At 48.7% G+C, this 11,120-nt stretch overlaps 1 long non-coding RNA gene across 1 annotated transcript; it reads left to right on the forward strand.

Annotated features, from left to right (window-relative positions):
• Positions 1-287: 287 nt before the first annotated feature.
• Positions 288-1,829, forward strand: LOC148053322 (uncharacterized). The gene is made up of 3 exons (XR_015707997.1): positions 288-362; positions 1,146-1,263; positions 1,495-1,829. It is a non-coding gene; the product is annotated as an uncharacterized LOC148053322 (long non-coding RNA).
• The last annotated feature ends 9,291 nt before the right edge of the window (positions 1,830-11,120 follow it).

The following is an 11,120-nucleotide window of genomic DNA, read 5'->3' on the forward strand; positions in this document are numbered from 1 at the left end:
AGCCTGATCACAGGATCGCAGTAATCCAGCTGTTTATGGGCCTTATCAAACGCTAGATTAAGAGCTTGTGTGTGCCACTCTGGAAATAGAGCTTACCAGCCTGATTCTGCTACTTTTAGCCATGGTGCTATTACCTGATTTGCTCTGCTCAGCAATTCCTTTTGCATCTCCCAACCCAAAGCTGCTTTTTCAATACTTGTTTGCCCAGTGCCTGCTCTGTTTCCTTTCACAGCCTGTCAGCGGTGCCCTTCAAGCCACCCCATGGTTCAGCTCCTCCCGACTCTCCCCGCTCCTCTTTCAGCCCTCACCCCCGCTGGGAGCTGCAGGGGCAGCGGCACCAAGGGTCCTGGTTCAGCCCCCAGGTGAGGAGGGAGAGGAGAGCACGCTGGAGCGAGGGGCTGAGCGATCCCTGTTGTTCACAGTAAGGAAGTAAGGTGTGGCTCATGCTGAATTTGCCCGAAACGCTCCCTCATCAAAGGGTGGCCGGCAACCAGGCAGAAGGTTTATCAGTTGAGGGTTACTTGGAATTGCCCATCCAGGCCCTACAACAAAGCCCGGGCCTTATGGGATTAAGAGTTTCCTTCCATGTAATATGCAATAAAACCACTGCAGGTCTTATTAAACGGGGAGAGCTGGCTCCAGGTGTTCTGGGCTGGGAACAGGCTGCTGTGGGACACACAGGGACCTTCATCGGAGCACGTGTACAGAGCGGTACACGCAGGACGGAAAGGGCCTGCTACAGCAGTCAGCAAACATTACATTATCCTAACAGCACAACAAGTCGGTTTTACTATTCTTCCCGTCTTTTTTTTAATTAATTATTAATACTCAGTTAATACAGCAGTGAGCAGAACATACCTACAGGTCTATCCATGAAGGAAGTAATTTACTGCCTGCTTTACAACAGTGCTGTGTAAACACTTGAGTGGCATTAAGTACTGCATTTCTATGGAGGCAGTGGCACATTCAGGTGAGCAAACACAACCCTTTGGAGAAAACCGAGCACTTTTGGTCCAGCCCCAGCCTGCTCTGCTACCAGCCTGCGACAGTGTAAAAACAAATCAACGTTGTTAATGAAAAAATTGAGGAACTGAAAATGATCCGAACATGCTCTTTACAATTCGATGTTTCTGTTATTTCCACAGGACTTCTGCTTCGTGCAGCTTGAATGCAGCATTAGAGAGGCCGCAGCCTTACTCCACAACTCTCATGGATTTCAGTCAGTCAGGATCAGGCCCAGGACGGGCACCTGAAACCAAAAGGGTGAGAAAGGAGGCCCAAGGGACCATGATTACTTCCCAGCATCAGAGGCGTCTTATAAACACCTCAAAATACTCTTAAGAAATTAGACGTATTTATAAATATGTAATTCTACAACCCTGTATTGCCCTGTTACATCTGCCTCTGCATAAGAGGCAGATTTTCTTCTCTTCTTGTTCCTTAAATCACAGAGCGGTTTCAAATGTCATTATTCAATTTCTTCTTTCTCCACAGACGTAACGCTGTTTCTCGCAGTGCAGTTTCACTGCTGAACAGCAAATGGAACGGACCCAGATGGAGACCGGGATCTGCAAGACCCTCCTCAGATCCGCGGCGTTTCCTTGCCTTACAGCACCTATCATCCGAGCTGCTCGCCGGGGCCCTGTGGCAAGGCACCAATCTCATGGCGAGGCTACCGACTTCGCGTTGTCCTTGAAACACGCACCCTCCAGCCTTCAGGGAAATTACAATACTTGTTTAACCCTGTATGTATACGTATGAGTCCCGCTGAGCGGGAGCCTGAATAAAGCACGGGTCCAGCAGACGTTGCCTCACGTGCTCAAGGGTAATCGCTGACCCTCCGCATGGGGAGAGCTGACAGACAACTTCTGGTGACTGTGATCTCCAGTAAAACTAATTTTCATCCTTAACATTTTTAGGATCGTTTCAGTAGGTGTCTATACAGCGTAAGTCGCTGTGGCATACATACTGCTCTGTTTTCTTGCAGACATAGGAGCTTTGAATTTTTACTCTCTACCCTCCCACATTCCGGTGCAATTCCTTTCCTTAACGAGCATGCACACAAAACGACCTGTGTTCCCTTCTGCAAAATTGCGCAGTTTCCCTGAACTCTGGAGCTCGCATTTTCATGATAAAAGGTGCAATTATTTTCCTGTGCAGCAACATTTGCAACAAGACTGGCTTTGCAAACAGCTTTTCAGTCTCTCATTAGGTTGACAAGAATTTGGTCAGCCTGGTAAGAAACCTTTTGCATGTGGCAAATGAATTTTATTTAAGCACCCCTTTACGTTAGTCCTTTAGAAGAGCCTTCTGAATGCAAAGGCAGACACTACCGCTCAGTCTACCCTTCCCTGTGCGTTACAAATTGTTTATTAATGAGGCAGGTACAATCTGATTTTATGCAATCGACCATGAAAACGTGTTAACGACTGTAACCTAAAATTAGGACCTTTCATGACTATAACATCATTCCCAGACTTCCCTCAATTACAAGCTGTCCCTTAACGGTTACAGTTCGTTCTTTGCTCTTCGGGAGTCTCAGAAAGCTCTGAGCAGTGCACTACACTGGTGACCAAGGCACTGGCAAAGCAGAAACCGGATCTATGTAATTCTCAAACACTACTCACAGATCTTTTTTCCCCCACAGCAGATGCGATTGAGTGAGTGCAAAACTTCACCGACGTTCTTTGATGATGCCTTTGATTCGTTGTGGTGGCAAAACTGCTCATGCCCGTAATCTACAATTATGACACTTAAGTGATAAAACCCACACAAATCAACACCTCCACTAACAATGCAGTTTCACTATTTTAATGTTGTGAAATTACTTGCATTTTACTTTCGGCACAGCTTCTGATTGAATTCCCAGTTTAGTCAATGAGAGCCTGGAGAACCTCTCGGTTTGCTTCAGTGATCGGGGATAAGCCCAGCAGTCAGGGTTTATTCTCCAAATATTAGCAGAAGTGCTCTGCTTATCAGGCAGTTGATATTGTTAGCTTAAAGGCAGTAAAATCTTTGGATCCAAATATAAGCTTTTGCGAGATCTGAGTTGACAGATGGGTTTATAAATTGATAATACAATCTTGAATTTCTCCTTAAACTTTGGTTAATTGAAGCATTTGCAAAGTGTGGATCTTTCCAAAACCACTCACTGAGGAACAATACTGAAATTATGTTGCCTACTCAGGAACCTTACTGTCGGTAAACTCTGACTTTCCAATCATCGTAAACTCTCTTTAAATTAAGACTATTACAAAACTGCAATCTAGTTTTATTTTTGTTTGGATAAAGCAACTCAAGACACATGACATGGACAGAACTAACCAGATACAAGGCAGATACGAAAGCTACACACTTTACTTTCTGCTGCCTCCTAAACCCTTTAGTTTAAACCATCGAATACTTTTGAGAATAGTTTTTAAGCTTCAATAGGTTCTGAAATCCTACAACAGCGGCTGGGCAAACAGAAGGAGCTTCTGCAAAGTTTATGTATTGCACTCCACTTGCCAAAAAAGTGGTCTAAATCAGAAAATGGTGTGAATTAAACCAGTCAAGGTCCAACTATTTTACTATAGCTGTTAGCAGACAAGACTGTAAAATGTCCTTCTTCCCAGTCTACGTGCTTAGCATGTGATAAGCCTGTCACCTGGCAGAAACTGCCCAAGAGTCTTTTGGCTCAGGCTCCAGATTAACAGAGACCTTGCCTGCGCAGACAAATTCCTGTGGGAGATGAAGAGCTTACACAAATGAGTATTTCAGGGCAACACCAATATGTTGTTGCATTTCCAACCCATGTGACTGCCAGAAGATGCACTGGCTGTAGAAAACTGGGGATTTCCCACGACACCCATTTCCATGTGGCTTGACTTCTGCATCCTCCTGAGGGCTACATCCAAGAACTCCAGGGATGACGATTCCTGCAAGACTTAAGAAAAGCAATTAGCATTGCTTGTTCCGTCTCATGCTACATTTGCCAAGCTAATACTTGCAGTTGCACCTTTCTCAAGATGCTGTCTGAGTTGAACAGAGTTTGGTGAACTAGAGAAACTTCCATACCCATGTAAGAATGCCAGGCAATTGGATCTTGACACAACTTACTGCTGAGCTCTTCAACCACATGAAATGGCAATCTGGTCTTTCATCCTTCCCAGCAGAGTTTTCTGACCTCAATCTCAAGTGCATACCGAGGTACCAGCAGACCTACTGGAGACATGAGGGACTGCAGCTGCTAAAAGCATACATCCCAACCATGATCACAGACTGTTTCTATAAATAGAGCATGAAAGTCACACATGGCTTTTATGGGCCAGGTGTTCTGGAGGCTATTTTTGAGTGGCACTGAATCCTGGTAACATATTTAGCCCATTCGTTCAATGCTCACAAAGTGCTCGTGCTATATGCCAAAAATAAATCTGCAGTGAGCTGAGCCACAGGACTCGGTGCCATTCCGTCATGCAGGAGGGGGGATGTGAAGATGCTCCACTCTAGAGACCAAAATCAGCAAAGCTGAATTAGGGTTGCCTGTACCTCTAGAGATGGCCACAACCTAGCCGCTCCCCACAGCTTCATCTCACCGGTGTCAGGGGTATGAAGACCAACTCAACCATGCTTTCACAACTCAACCAACATCTAAGCCAGCTGTCAGCTGGTCCCTCTCACCCCCCATCTCCTCAGGTTCATGCCTAAACCCAGCTGCGTCTGTGAGGGGGACGCTTTCCCCCTCTGCACGGAAGGCCAAGGATGAAACCCCTAAAATATGGCTCCGACCCGCCCTGCCCGCAGGCCCCTGGCAATCCCACCCTCGGACGCTGCCGCCTCTCCTGCCCGCCGGCAGCAGCAGCCCTCCGCGCGTCGCCGCGGGAGCCTCCCCTCAGCCCCGCCGCCATTTTGAGCGGGGAGCTGAAGGGCCCAGAGGTGGCAGAGGGCCTCGGGGCAGGGACGACCCGTGTCTCCCGCGCCTCCAGCTAGGAAAGAAACCGCAGTCTTCTTCCCCGAGCCGGTGGGGCTGCGACGGAGCAGCCCCCGCCCCCGGCAGCTGCTCCCGCGGCGGCCCGGGTGGCACCGGGCTCCCAACGCCCCCGCGCCTCCTCCCCCCGGGCCCGCCCTGCGCACGCGCAGAGCGGCCGTTGGCGCCACACCCCAGGCGCCACCCGTGCCACCCGGGGGAGGGGGGGAGCGGCGGGACCTTGCCCCGGGAGAGCCGCTGTCGTCACGCGGGCGACGGCCAACGAGCGAGCGCGATTTAAATAGCGCACTATAAATAGCAGCCGGCGGGCGGCGGTTGGTGCCCCGCGGGTGCAGGTGCGGCGGTGGCGGAGGGACGCCGCTGCCCCCTCCGCCCCTGCTGCCCGCCGCGGCCGCCCGCAGCCATCCCCACCGGCCCCCGCCCCGGGGAGCCGGCTGGGCGCCGCCGGGGCGGCTGGTGGGCGGGGGTGCGTCCCCTCCCTCGGGAGAGGCCCCGGGACAGGGCGCGACGCCCGCGGGGCCTTGGTGCCCGGCCTCCACGCTTCATCTTGCCGTCAAGGAGTCGGTGGCTCCTCCTGGCAGTTTTAGTTCATGTCTTCCTTCAAAGCGTGCTCTCCTCCTCTCCCTAGAGTAACCGAGGGTAGGCAGTGCCGTGCCATCACGAGAAAAACACCGTGCCTGGCAATAATTTCTTGTGCGTGCTCTTAAACCAGTATCTGTTTGAGATGGACTGTTACCAATGAAGGTAGTGGAGTGATAAAGCTTCTCGTGCTGGCCTATCTTCTTCCATCTCTCCTCCCATTAGTCTGAGCCCTGCGACAGAACACGGTTTCAGAGGTTTTACAGGGCAAGGCCCTTTTGGGTAAGGTCCTGCTGGAAAGCTGCAGGCCTGCCCTGCTTGGAGCTTACTGCTCAGGCCTCCCAATCCTATACAGGCATGCACAATGAATACATAAACTTAAGAGTATCCACCAATGAAGAAATATAAAGTGAGGTTGTCTTTTTATCCCCTTTCCTTCTGGGAAAGGTGGGGATGCATCATATGGAGTTGAGGACAGCCGTATTAAACCCAACATGACTGATAATGAAAACAAATGGTCTTCTATTTGAAGATTTTCGCTTTATTTTTAATATATGATCAGGAAAATGTTAAGAATACATCGAGTTCCTGACTATACTCAAGATTGGAAGTGCTAGAAGTGCAGCGGATCACTCAGAAGATGCGTTCCTACTTGCTTAAACTATGCTGGTTTTGTGGAAATGCCCCTAGCCCACCTGCTCCTGGGCTGCGCTGTGCAGTTGTCTTACACATGTTCTCAGCTTACTGATTGTGTATACTGCATTGCTATCCTCATATCAAATAAGGTATCTGCTATAGGATCACCAGTTTTGTTTTGTTTTGTTTTTGTTGGGTCGTTTGGTTTTGCTTTTTTTTTTTTTTTGTAACACCTTGGTAAGATAATAAAGAATATGCATTTGCTCTTTGGGAAGGTATCATGCAGTGTATCTTATATGTGTATATATTTTAATCCAGCTGAATTCTCTATGAATTTTTTTTATACAGTTGTCGCTGGATCAAAGAGAAGTATTTACTGAAATGCCTACCATAACAGCTGGGGAGAAGAGGGATCATCAAATGAAATTATGAGGTGGCAGGTTCAGAAGAAGGTACCCCTTCACACAGAACGCAATTAAATCTTGGAACTCATTGCTACAGGATGTCGGGGACGTCAGAAGTTCAAAAAGCAATTAGGCATGATCACGGAAGAAAAATCCATGCAGAGATGTTCAACACAAACACCTCTGATTCAGGAACACTTTGAGGTGCAAATCTGCATCCTGCGGAAGTGTTCCTTTCGGGGAGCAGCCTCCCCTGTCCTCACTCTGTCATTAGGCGATTCCTGTTGGCTGCTCCAGGAGATAGCGGCCTGGACTGGACTAGAAATGCTGCTGTTCTGACCCAGCATGGTCATCCCTACATTCAACATGGTTTTTCCCACAATCTTTAATCAATCATGAACAGCAATTCTTGCAATCAACTTCCGTGATGCATGAATGCTGTTTCCTAGTGCTCCATACAGCTCTGTTCTTTCTTGGCTGTTGCTTTGACTGGGGGATTGAAGGTTGCTTTGCTGTGTGTTTGTATAATGCCACATTATCAAGCTGAGCACTGTATTTTCTAGACAATTATTTGATATAAATAAATATTAATAATCTGTATTTCTGAAGATGGCCACAAGCCAAAAAGTTTGGGGCTCGTGTGAACATCCTAAGTAAGGAACCCATGGAGCTCTGGTCCTCGTTTGCCGGCAGAATTAGCCAGATGGGCCATTTGAGAAAGCAATTGAAATACCAGCAATACCTGCCTGAAGAGTTACGAATTCCACGCTCTGCATCTGCAAGGGCTTGTATGTATTACCTAGGAGCACGGACCAGACCTTGGGAACCCACTGACGCTGAAGGGTGAGATCAAGGGCAAGACGTCAGCATAGCAGCACAGGGGTGGGGGGCTGCGTGGTGCCGGCCCCTGCCTCTGCCCCGAGCCACCCGCTGCGCCTTCCCCGGTGACGCCTGGCACTGGCTGCGGGCCCATGGTGCGTCTGCACACACCAGAGGTGTTCTCTGGCTCCACGTCCGCGCACGGCTGTGCCTTTGGGATGTCTCTGAGGGCTGACAGCAGGCTCGGAAATTGGAAATGGGGTCAGCTGGGTCTGGTCCTCAGAGTTTTCCTTATAGCAGGGAGATAGAGTTGCCTTGTGTGGCACAGGTAGCTCCTGTTCCTGTCTTGCTGCCAGAGGGAGATGGGTTGATGCACACATTTTCCATTGAAGAGTCAGTTGTTCATATTCATGTTTTTTTTTCCCAAAGACAAGGCTAATTTTAGTGCTCAGGAATGGCAGTGCCCTGAGATCATATGGGGAAGAGGAACATGATCATCCCATTGTACCGCAGAAAATTCAGCACGGATCTTCTGAAAAAGCCCCAATTCCTTTCCTGCCAAGGCTGGAGAGCGACTACAGACTCTCATGCTCGTTTTAAACATAATGGAAATCCAATGTATCAGTCCTAGGGCAGGGGGGAACAACCTGGGGAGAAGACCCTTTCCCTAAGGAGAACTGAAGAGAGGAGGGGCGTGTGATTCTGCTGAGAAGTATCCTTGCTGTATGGATAGGATTTTATACCCGTGTACAGCTTTTGGCTCAGAGGCACAACCTCCCACGTATATGAGGATCCAGCTGAGGATGGATGTGGGTAACCCGGCAAAAGGCAAACCATAAACCTCTTGTTCTTCCTATTTGTCTCCCCTGTGTTCCTGTTGCTCTGCCAGTTTTGCAGGGGATCATAGAGAGGCTGCACCCGTACAGAATGAGAGTCAGCACATGCTTATAGAGGTTGACAATGGAAGCCAGTCCCTCTGCAAAGTCACATTTCTTTTATGCAACGCCGTTTGTGTTGCCAGTAACCATGCAGACCATGGCTTTAGTGGCCCCTCAGAGGTAACAGTTTCATAAGGATGAGCAGTTCTTCAACAGCTGCTTAAACATGCAGCCGCACCTCAGACAGATGCTTTGTATAACACTTTTCTCCAGGAGTGAGTTAGCATATAGTGTAAATAAAGACAATAAAAATGAGTTTATTCTTTAGTTGGACGGCACAGGCCTGGAGTGGGTCATTGAGCTCAGTCCCACAGGACCGGCAGCAGGGCTCGGGCTTCAGTCCAGAAAGGGCTGCAGAATGGTTATTCCACCTGCCCCACACTCAACGTACGTTCACACCACGTTGGCTGCATGCCCGTAGCCGCTTTCTGTACTTCCCGGTAACTTCGAACAAACGTGAGACTGTTCGTAGATGTCCAAAAGTCACAAGTATGAGGTCCCATAGGAAAAGAGAAGAGGTCGGGTGCACTGGCACTGTGTCCCTGTGGTTGAGGGGTTTTCCAGTCTCAAGTCCCACGCTGCAGTGGCACTGCGTGATTTTTCTTTCAGAGACTCTTGCTGCCAGTCCCCAGCTACCTCTGTCTTAAAGGTTGCTTGAGGTGTGGGTTCTTCTCATGTTCATATGGTGAGTCAAATGTTTCCTTTGAACCATTCTCATGAATGTACTTTGACACAGCCGGAGCTTCTGTTAAGTGCCAATTGCATATTCTAGTTGTGCCTATACGTAGGTGCTTACGCACAATAAAAAACCACACTTTCTTCCCTGGAAGCTCACGCAAAGTCCATAGAGGAACAGGGAAAAGCTCTCCCGACTCCTGTGAGTTTCAGTGCCAGAGCAAGGCCTGACTTTGGTACCCTCTTCATTTTCCTTCGGCTCATCCCGGCCATTCCCACAGGCACTGCTACTGCCCCATACTGCCCATCTGCATGGCCAGGCAGCTCCTGCAGCCCGGGCGCGGAGTGTGGGTGTGTTCCTGTGGAGCAGTTCATCATCCCAGTTTTTGTGGGAGCCCGAGTCATCAGTGGCTGGGGATGGACGGGAGATCTTGTGGCTCAATGGCATTTGGAGGGCAGTAACGTTTTCTTGCAGTGGGGCAGTACCTGGGAGTCTTTGGAAGAGGAAAACTTTTGTAAATTGTCTAAAGGGACAGAGGTGGTAATCTGCCACACAGGGATAAGGAGGGAAACATGGAAAGAAAATAAAAATTGTAAATTTATTTTTTTATTTCTTTTCCAAGAGACAGACTTGTCTTTATTGACTAGTATCTCTTCAGGCGGTGCTGATTTACAGTCAAATGTAACTTTGTCCTTGAATCTGTCTTTTTCACTTAACAGAACTAGACAGTTCCTAACATTTAGGCAGTTATACACATGAAAATACATTCATTTAGATTTGTAATTTTTATATTTTAATGAATGACATTTTTTCTCTTCATTTGGTGTGTGAAGCTAATGTTGGAGGGAAACTGCAGTTCAGAAACCCACAATTTTTAAATCGTTTGTTGGAAATAATATTGGAAATTATTATCTGGGCATACTTACCAAAACAGACAGTGGATCAATATTTATCAAACGGAGGTAATACTAGCTAGATTTGTGAATTCCAGTATTAGTAAACTGATCGTTTGCAATGACCATGTTCTTAAGATTTTTTAAATTAGTAGATTTTTATGCCTGCCTAGAACAGAAAAATATGTTTCTCAGCTATTATTTCACTCACGGTCACCCAGCATCACATGTAACCTCAGTGGAAGAGACAAGCTTTGGGGAAGCCCAGAACTAGCGTCAGTGCCAGCTTGTCTCTGCCTGCAGCCCTCTGCCACAAACCCACAAAGCCACTGTCCCCAACAAGCCCCTGTAGCACCATGGTCCCAGGGGGCTCCCACGGCAAGTCCATCCTTGGCACCGTGTGGAGCAGGGACCCGTGAGACTCTATAGGCACCTATGAAGCATCCGGTGTAAGGACCTTGAGGGCTGCTCTGGCAAATCCTAATGCTTGTGGGTTCGGCTTTGCCACATCGGTAAAATCCCCTTCAGAAGCAGTGTATACATCGGGAAGGATTGAGTTACTGAGGAATACAGATCAGGGGTGGCCAGCAGGGGATCCCTGAGCAGGGCAGGTGTGGTTCCCAGGCCGGAGCGGTCTCACACGAGGAGCAGTGGGTTGTGCAGGCACAGACGCTGCCAGGCGACCTGGAAAACCAGCTCTGTGAAGAAGGATGTTGGCAGAGGCGGCTGCCCAGCCCCATGGAGACCATGGGCCCATGGGGAGCGGGTAAACCCCTGCTGGAGCTCTCTCCTCTTCCCTAAGCCTTGGCCATATGCGGACTTCGGCAGGCAGCTTACAGGAGCATAAGGGCTGGTCACCCCGGAGTAACCTCGCTTCTCCTCCAGCCTCAAGCCATTCACTTGCCACTGCGACACAGCAGACACCCAAGGATCAGCTGTTACTCTGTCAGGTACACAACTCTTCTACCTCTCATTACCAACCAGCTCCCTCCCCATCTGTCAGTTTGTCCCCACTGCACGTTTCTAACGCTGCTTTGTGCAAATGTTTTAGGGCAAATGGAAGGAAATGCAGCAGAACCTGCCCAACCACTGATCTATCTACTAGCACGATATACTCTCTGGGTCAGTGCAGTGCAATTTTTATTGGCATAGGAACAAGACAGGCTCCTAAGTAAATTCTGCTGCTATTGCTGACTTTAAGTTAGGGTG

This window comes from Nipponia nippon, unplaced genomic scaffold (assembly GCF_047370975.1).
Source record: "Nipponia nippon isolate SJK-2023a ecotype South Korea unplaced genomic scaffold, ASM4737097v1 scaffold_4, whole genome shotgun sequence".
Taxonomy (NCBI): Eukaryota; Metazoa; Chordata; class Aves; order Pelecaniformes; family Threskiornithidae; genus Nipponia; species Nipponia nippon.